The sequence below is a fragment of the Myotis davidii genome, unplaced genomic scaffold (assembly GCF_000327345.1).
Source record: "Myotis davidii unplaced genomic scaffold, ASM32734v1 scaffold130, whole genome shotgun sequence".
NCBI classification, from domain to species: Eukaryota; Metazoa; Chordata; class Mammalia; order Chiroptera; family Vespertilionidae; genus Myotis; species Myotis davidii.
The window spans coordinates 7,369,347-7,378,591 of record NW_006285040.1 but is presented as its reverse complement, the minus strand read 5'-3'; positions in this window follow the sequence as shown (position 1 = coordinate 7,378,591).

Sequence of the window (9,245 nt, the reverse complement as noted above, 5' to 3'; positions counted from 1 at the left end):
CACGGGATCAACAGAGCAGGTGGAGGGATCAGTTATGGCTGCTCTCAGCCCCGTCCCCAGAGGCTCTGCCTCTCAGAGTCCCAGCAACCGCTGCAAACCTCGGGGAGAAAGCTGCCCTCGCGTTCCGACCGATGCCAGACAGTCCCGCTTCTCCCATTTGAGTCTGGGTCCCTAGAGACTCGCCCAGAACTGGAGCTCAGAATCTGAGCCTCCCTCCCGATTGAAAACGCCAACCTCGCCCTCAGCTACCAGCCCGCTCCGCGCATACCTCCGCACCTTTGTATTTTCCACACTGCGCCTCCTCTGAGTCTCGTATGCTGTTCTCTTTCCTTCTAGTTGAAGAATTTCCCCTCAGCCAGCTTTCCTGTGGTTCTGGGCGATGTCCGTTCCATCTTTTAGTTGTATTTTGAAGTGGTTGTTCGAGGCAGCTAACTCTGGTGTTTACCTATGCCACTATCTTGGTTTTCCCATCTAATTCCTTTCTTTGAGCCTCAACTTACACTTTCAATCTATCCCCACCAAACTTCTAGAACTGAATATAAACTCATTTAGCCCCGCTGGTATGATTCAGCTTTGAGCATCAGTGGATGGAAGCATGAAGGGAGTATCAAGCTCCTGACCAGTGGGAACAGAACATAACCAACTAGGGATATCTCTATGTGGAACACCAGTAAATGTGTTACCCTTGGTGCAGAGGAAAGCCAGTGCCAAGTCCAAAGAGAAGAACCTAATGTTCAGTCACTTCTCTGAAACTAAAACCTTATACAAGAGAAACCTTAGGGTTTACCCCTGAAACATTATAACTTTCCAGAAGAATAGATAGAATCAAGTAGTAATTGGTTTTAAAACAGAAAGCTTAATAGTTGGTTTCTGGTTTTTATTTATCTTCTTTCCCATTTGCTTCCACCATCCACCATTTTATAAGAATTAACTATAATAATCCGTTTTCTAAAACTTAATAGTAACTGCTACTTCCTTCCCTCATCCGGCCTTTCTTGGGATTTCCCAAGCACTCTTTCTTATTTACTGAGGATGGTTAACACAAACATAGAGTTTGGTGAAAACATTCCTAAGCCCTTTCCCATTCACACCCAAAGAGCAGCAAAACCTAATGGAATCTCCCCATTTTAAAAATACCAACTTGTACTTATGATGTATGTACAATAAACAGGAGATATGACAGCAAAGGTCAACCTTGTAAACATAATTGAAAGGTTGTGTTTCAACATTCTTAATTCAATAGTGGTGAGTTCCTTGGAGCTCAGGTTTTACACTAGACAACTCACCCTGCTTTTCCAAAGAAGATATCTGAACTCCTTTATTTACATCTTTTACTTATTTATTTTGTCATTTATCTTCCCCTACCACTTTCCTTTTTAACTTAGATCCCTGGACTTCATTATCTATATCAGCAGTCTGAATACCATGTTTCTTCTCTGTTCCCAGATATTTGGGGTGGTGGAAAGTAGAGTGAAAAGATGACTTTTTATATGGAAAAGTAATAGGGAAAATGGTAGTACATGACATTATTCCCTTGTTGTTAAATGGGCATGTGGGGAACCAGACTGCTCTCTGAGTGAGGAGGTATGTATTCTTCTCCTGAGTCTGCTACTGACTAATTGTGTGGCCTCTAGAAAAGGGTACACTATCTCTAGGCATCAGAGAATCATGCACCTTTGCAGCTAACCACCAAGCTCTCATTTTGTAATTGAGGCCCAGAAGTCCATGCACTAGGCCAGCGATGGCGAACTTATGACACGCGTGTCAGAGGTGACACATGAACTCATTTTTTTGGTTGATTTTTCTTTGTTAAATGGCATTTAAATACATAAAATAAATATCAAAAATATAAATCTTCGTTTAACTATGGTTGCAAATATCAAAAAATTTCTACATGTGACATGGCACCAGAGTTAAGTTAGGGTTTTTCAAAATGCTGACACGCCGAGCTCAAAAGGTTCGCCATCACTGCACTAGACAAAGGGAGAATGAATTTGTTCAGAAATACTTAGAGCTAAGAGAATATGACTTTTTAAAAAAAACCAAATTAGTGTTCTTCTAGAAACAGTCTATTGCCTGAAATTAGAGTGGGTATGAAAGCCAATCCTTCCAGATATAGAATGGGGGATACATGCACTGCTCTGAAAGGAGTTTTTTGGGTAAAATAGGAACTGGGGGAGGGGGGGTGAAATAGGCAGATTTAGGAAATTTTAAAAATTAAGGGAATGGAAAAAACACAGGGTTACAGAGTTGCAAAAGGGTACATTTCCATAAGACAAGGGAGCAGCAGAAGTTACATTTCCATAAGACAAGGAAGCAGGGAGTAGCAAAAGGCACACATTTACAGAATAAAGGGAAGGAGGAAAAAAACCCAGAGGGAATAGGGAAATAATAAAGAAGGAGGGGAGGATAGCCTCAAGTGTCCCCTATGAGGTTTGACCTTTGAGCTCAAGAGTTGCTATAGTGACCAAATCAGAAGGGAATAATGACCAATCAGAGGGGATATCAAGGCACAAAGGTCTGCAGCCTTTATAAAACATGGAAAAAGGAACTATTTCACCCTCCCCATATGGGAGTCTGTGTTGTGAGGTTCTTTCCCATTCCCTAAGTGGGAGTCTGTATTTGTTCTTCAATAAATTTTCACCTTTATTGTGCTATCTTCCATCTGTGGTTTCACTCTTCAACTCAGATGGACAAAGAGCCCAAAAAACCATCTTGCCCAGAAAAACACTGCACATTCCAGTCCAAAATTCCCGTTTCAGTGGCACATGGTGATAGACACCAGGAAGGAACTTAATTTTCTGATATGTTGAATTTTAGCTAAAAAATTAACATTTGAGTAAAATCTTCTGAAGGTGGTGAGAAATTCTAGATTTTTAGTGTTCATGAGAAAACTGAATCACCAATGCAAATATCATAGATTTAGTAATTAGAATAAATGGGAAATGAATCATTAAAGAAAATAGATCAAGAACAATTCCACTGGTGCATCCACTGTGGAAAACAGTATGGAGTTTCCTCAAAAAGTTAAAAATGGAACTCCCATTTGACCCAGTAATCCCACTTCTAGGATATATCCCAAGAAATCAGAAACACCAATCAGAAAGGATATATGCACCCCTATGTTCATAGCAGCACAACTTACAATAGCTAAGATTTGGAAACAACGTAAGTGCCCATCAGCAGATGAGTGGATTAAAAACTGGTGGTACATCTACACAATGGAATTCTATGCTGCTATAAAAAAAAAGGAACTTTTACCATTTGCAACAGCATTGATGGATCTGGAGAGCATTATGCTAAGCTTAATAAGCCAGTTGGAGAAAGATAAATATCACATGATCGCACTCATTTGTGGAATATAATGAACAACATAAACTGAAGTACAAAAATAGATCCAGAGACAGAGAAACACTGGACAGACCTTCAAACCTCAGAGGGAAGACAGGGGAGAGGGTATAAGAGATCAACCAAAGAACTGGCATTGCATGCATATTAGCATATTAGCATAACCAATGGAAACAGACACTGGGGTAGTGGGGACTTCTCCTGGGGGGTGGGAGTGGCCAGGGAAAGATCCATGGGGGAAAGAAAAGACATATGTAATACTTTAAACAATAAATAAATAAATAAAGTTATAAAAATTAAAATAAAATTAATTAATTAAAAAAAGAACAAGTCCAAGGTGATACTGAATTTTGATAGGCAGAAGCATAAAACTGTCAATCAAACCAGAAATAATGATCACAGAAGTAATTTAGAAACTGGATCAAAGTTTACAGATCCAAAGAGAAAGGTAAAAATCTACATTTTCTGAGCATTTATCAGGTGTTAAGTACTATGCTCTGCACGTTCTTATGTTTCCTCATTTAAAATCCAAAGCAACCTAGAGGTACATATTGTTAATCTCATTTTACAAATGAGAAACCTATAGTTCAGAGAGGTAAAGTGATTTGACTGACACGGGGGCTAATTTATGGTAGAGCCATTGCTCAAATTCAGATTAATCTGTCTGACTCAAAAGCCTGTGTCATGGTTTAAAGCCAGAGGAAGGTGTAGAAAGAAAATACTGGTGCCTTCCATACCTCCTGCAGCCTACAATGACTTTCACACAATTGATATTTGACATATTTATCTTTTAAAAAATCTCCCTAATTTGTCTATGTCTTTATAATAACATCTCATCTTCTGGATAATAATAAGTATGTTAATTCATATTGATGATAATGATTGTATCTAGAGCTTTGATTGACAAGTAATGATAGCTACTTACCCCCTGCCCCACCAATGAAAGATAAAAATTATCCATATAATTGGAGTTAATATACAAAAAGTGCCTAGCATCTAATAGATAAGTCAGAGTGTCTCGTTACAATTTTCTGCATAGGGGAAATCAGGGAGGGAGTAATTGACAAATGCGACACACAGCCCAGCTCCAGTAATATCTCCTAAAGTTAATCCCCTCCTCCCATTTCCCCATGCACATAGTCCCGGGGTTTCTGCATCTGTGGACACATTGTGGACGTGGGCCGCACTTGCCCCAAATGGAGCCGAAGCTCCAATCCCTACATAATAGGGGGGCTCAGTGTTCACTTGGGCACACGCCTGGCGTCTCCGAGCCACATCCTTGGCCATCCTCTGTAGTCCCGGAACATAGTAATCCTTGCGAAGAAGCTCAGCCAGCTTGGTGCCTCCGAGATGGGTGCCCCTATGGGTCTGCTCTACGATGATTCTGTCCAGGCTTTTCTGGGAGGAACAGATGGTGGTCCAGGAGTTTCAGCAATCCTCCCCTGGTTACCTGGTCCCCTAGTCCTTTTGCTTGCTCTTCTTCCTTCTTGGTGTAGGTTGGGGTGTCTGGCAACTGGTGGTCTGGGAGGGCCACTAAGACCTGTAGGGGCCCTATTGGTCTTTTGGCGGCTTCCTTTGCTGCTTGATCAGAGCATGTTGATTGGCCAGGTCCGTTGTCTTCTTGAGGATGATCCCCAGTGGGTGTGTCTGGTCAGAGGTCACTTTCTACTCAGGCTGGGCATCACTCAGCTGGTGGGCTGCTGCTGCCCAGAGGCAAGTAGGTCACCTAAATACAAAAATGCAAAGGGGTTAAGTCTTTTGGACAAATAGTCTACCAACGTTTTCTAGGGGCTGAGACTTTAGGTGAGTACCTCTTTGGCTATGCCCCTTGTCTCACATACCTAGAGGTGGAAATACTTAGTTACATCTGATAGCACTAGTTGACCCATCGTCCTTGCTCTGCTCATGTCTGTCTAACTGCCTAATATATTACCTCAAGGATCCTGGCTCTGAATTATCTCAGGGAAAATGGGCATTGAATTTTCTTCTGTAGTTGCTTCGTGCTGAGGAGGGACGAAGTTTTCTCTCAGAGCCAAGATATCCTTGCTGTCTGTCAGAGGGACAATGAGACCTGGGCACAGAAGGAGGTGGGCTTATGACCTGATGGAAAGAAAACATTTCAGTTTTAATAACCTCTATTGAAATAGAGTTTTTCTCCTTAAAATTACCTCTGTGTTTATCAGAAAACCAAATTAAGACCAATTTATCTATTGTATTCAATTTGGCCTGATGTTTGCATAAGCACAACAAGAATGGTAACTGATTACCTTTGCTGGAATTTCATGGTTGAATCTTAATGTGCCCCGTAGGGCCAGCAAGCCAAGCCATCCAGATGCCATCAGGCCTGCCTGCAATATCTGCTGAGTTAGGTGAATCCTTCACCTGTAGCAACTCCACCTGAGCCCACGCTCCAGGCTTTAAGGCCCATCTCACTAGCCCTCCTATGATTTATTAAGCATTGCCAAATTTCGGAGGAATTATATAAGGAGAAAAACATACTGACCTGCTCTAAGATTTTCTGATTTTCCTTGCCAGTCCCTTTTCATGGACTCTTCAAAGTAATTGTCTTTAAATGGCAAGAAGAAATTTACAATGTGTCTATATTCAAATAGATAGTTACAGCTGTCCCTGTAGTAGGGCTCCCCTTACTTGATTTGTTCTCTCGGAACGGACTAAAGGAGCTTTATTTCTTTACAGGGTCTGTAATTCCTGTAATAGAGGGCTAGTACTCACTACTTCACTATTTCCCTTGTTCTAAACAGGCCTTCCCCAGTTTCCTACAGTTGAGGTTTGTGCCACCCCTGACATGGGCATGGTCACACAGGCCTGCAAGACAGTATACAGGCTGCCAGCTGTCAACTGTCTCTCAATAGAGACCAAACCCTGATGGTTATTCTTCTTTGCCAGTTGGGCACTTGCCCTCTTGTCAGCTAGGCACCCTCTACTTTTGGGGTTCACCCCATATAGCCTCCTTTCAGGACAGCTTACACATAGCCATAACAATGGCCCTCAGTGTGGGAGTCTGGACACTTGCTAGTTACTCCCAAAGACTACTAAGGACTGTAGACCATCACTAGTCTACAGAAACTGCTGGCAGCTATAGCTACATTCAAACCTGTAAGAGAATTAAAGGTTAATATAACATATTAATACAATGAAACATAATATTGGCACCATGGCCGCTTCAGGCAGCTAAATCTTCTGCTACTAAATATGACATATGTTAGGGCTATACAGACATCTTAGGGAGGTGACTAATGTCTACTCTTGACCTTCCTATACAAGGCAAAATTGTCCTTGTCTCTCTGGAGCCATGCCCATGAAGATGCAGGCATCATCTAAGTATATTATACAGTTTTCTGCAGGCTACTGTCAGGGGCTGTGCATTGTGACCAGTTCTTTTTCTAGCCACAAACACAGTCTGTCCAATTTCCTTAAAATGTATTCTGGCACAGGAGAAAGTTGTTTTGCTGAACACAGGCAGCTTAACCACTATACACAATTGGGCTTGGGCCTATGCCTAGCAAACTGCAGTATGTACTGAACCCTTTCAGTACATATGCAAACAGGGAGCTTCCGCTAGCTCTATCTGCAGCTTTCATAGATCCCAGGCTTGCTGCTCTATTCCTGGGGCTGTAGGAAGGCTAGTACCAATCACTGGCTTATGGCTTAACTGCTGTAGCCAGTAAGTCAAAGCCCTAAGTCTTGTATTGCTTGTTATAAAAACACTCATTACTCATTGGGCAGCAGCGGGGAAGCTCTAGTGACAGGTAAATTTCTGCTGTCCCCCACAGCGGGCAGCTCAGGCATCCAGCCCCCCATCTTTGACCTGGCTCTTGGGGGTTGAGTCTGCCTAGAAACCAGTTCTAAATCACCAGGGCGGCTGCGGACTTCAGCTCCATTTCTCCTCCGCTTTGCTTCTGGGAGTTTAGTTGATAAGGCACCCGGTAGCAGTCTGCAGCCAGTAACATCAACAAAAACCTCTTCTACCGCCCCTCCCCCCATCTCCCAGTCCAGTTATTTGTCTCCCTTTAAACAGTGGAAGTTTTAGAGAAAAGCAGACACTGCTATAGTAGGGATTTGATTCTTCCAATTACACAAATCACTAGTTGAGAAAGGGACATAAATCATGAAAGGCTGGCCGTCTGGGCCCAGGTCTGGTGGTCCAGCCTGCCTCAAGGGCAGGAGAGGCACTGGGGCCACCGGCCTAACACCCCCGGAAGCTCCATATTCTGTTCCCTGTCTAGTATGGGATGGACTGAAGGGGTTGGAGGATGACAAAGCCCCTCCCACCAGTGGGTCTGGAGGGAAGACAATTGGAGTCAGGGGAGGCAGGGGCTCCGGGTCAAGAGCTGGTGGCATGGCCTGGGCCTGAGGCTGGGTCTCACCCAGATCCGGCACTGGGGGAACATAGGGGGGCAGCTGGCTAATGGGTTCTTCCTGCTCTCCCTGAAGGACCCGGGGAGCCTTTCTCTTCTGGGGCCTGGCCAAAAGAATTGTCTGTCTCTGTCCCGATTTTCCCCTCAGGAGGCATGCCCTCATCCACCAGAGTTTCTTGGACAATATGTCAACCCAAACCTGAATATAAGGAATTTGATCAGGATGCCCTGGGCGGCCGTATATGACATAATGGACCCGGTAGGCAGTGGTCAGATCAAAAGACCCTGCATCAGGCCACCCCATCTGGAAAGTGGGCCACTCCCATTTACAGAATTGCTGTAAATCAAAAGCATTAACATCATATCTGTAGTCTCCGGCTCTCTTCTTGAAGTCCTGAAAATTCTTAAGAAAACATTGCAGCGGGGAGCACACAGAAGCAGACGATGACTGCCCATTTAGACAACAAACACCAGACAACAAGCACTAGACAACAAACACCAGACAGACAAGCCCTGTGCTGTGGCCACCATCGTGGCCACCGGCTGGAGTTGGGAGGTAGTGCTACGTCCAGCCCACCCCTTGACTCCCCTGTGAGATCTCGCCCCAGGCACCTCCTTACCTTCTGCAGGATTTTTCAATAAGCCCTCGCCGCTTGCCCAGTGATGGATGGGGGAGAGCCTCCTACCCTAAATAGGGGGTCTCTCTCACCCCTGCTGGGTATCTCGCTGAGGCCTCCAAATGTTGTGGACCAACATTAGTGAGAATAAGACCACTGACTTCAATTAGGTCTTAAACAGCAACCGAGGATTTATTGAACTGGCCAGTGACTGCTACAGGCTTTCCCCTGCAACAGCCCCAAGCTTTGTCTTCCATGAGCTTTTATCCCCAGAAAACACAAACGTCCTTGATTTACAGTTACAAGGCTCTAATCAGGACCTTGACGCCGATGTCTGGGAGTGGGAGACTTGGAGTTATGCCTGGTTACCTATCCTTGACCCCATCCTTGTTAAAATTTTTTACTGACATTCAATTCATCACAACTTCAAGGCACCATAAAAGACAATAATTCAGGCACTAAATTAATACTGTTGTTCTGAATACCTTTGGATGATATTGTAGGCAATTAGATAGGCACGAGCAGAGTAGGAATGATGGGCCAGATGCAGAGGTTTTAGCAGGGTGAAGGGCTCCGGGTGCCTAGCACTACCAGCCCTTGCAACAAAAAACCCTTAAGCATTAATCCCAGAGATGACATTTGGGCCTCAGCTGTGTTTCGGCTCCAGTCCAAGAAAAGAAGAAAAGCAGCAAAACTAGGTGGAGCTATGCTTTGGCTGAACTCAGAGCCAGCTGCAATAACTAATGACCTCCTCCCCTGGAGCCAGCCAATCAGTGGAGATACACCAGAAAAAAAAAAGCTGATAATTATTCTATTGAGATCCTCCTGAGATCTCAAATAAAAGCCCTCTGAATGGAGGGCCCAACCTGGCTCTCTCTGTGGAGCATGCCCACTCCTTTCC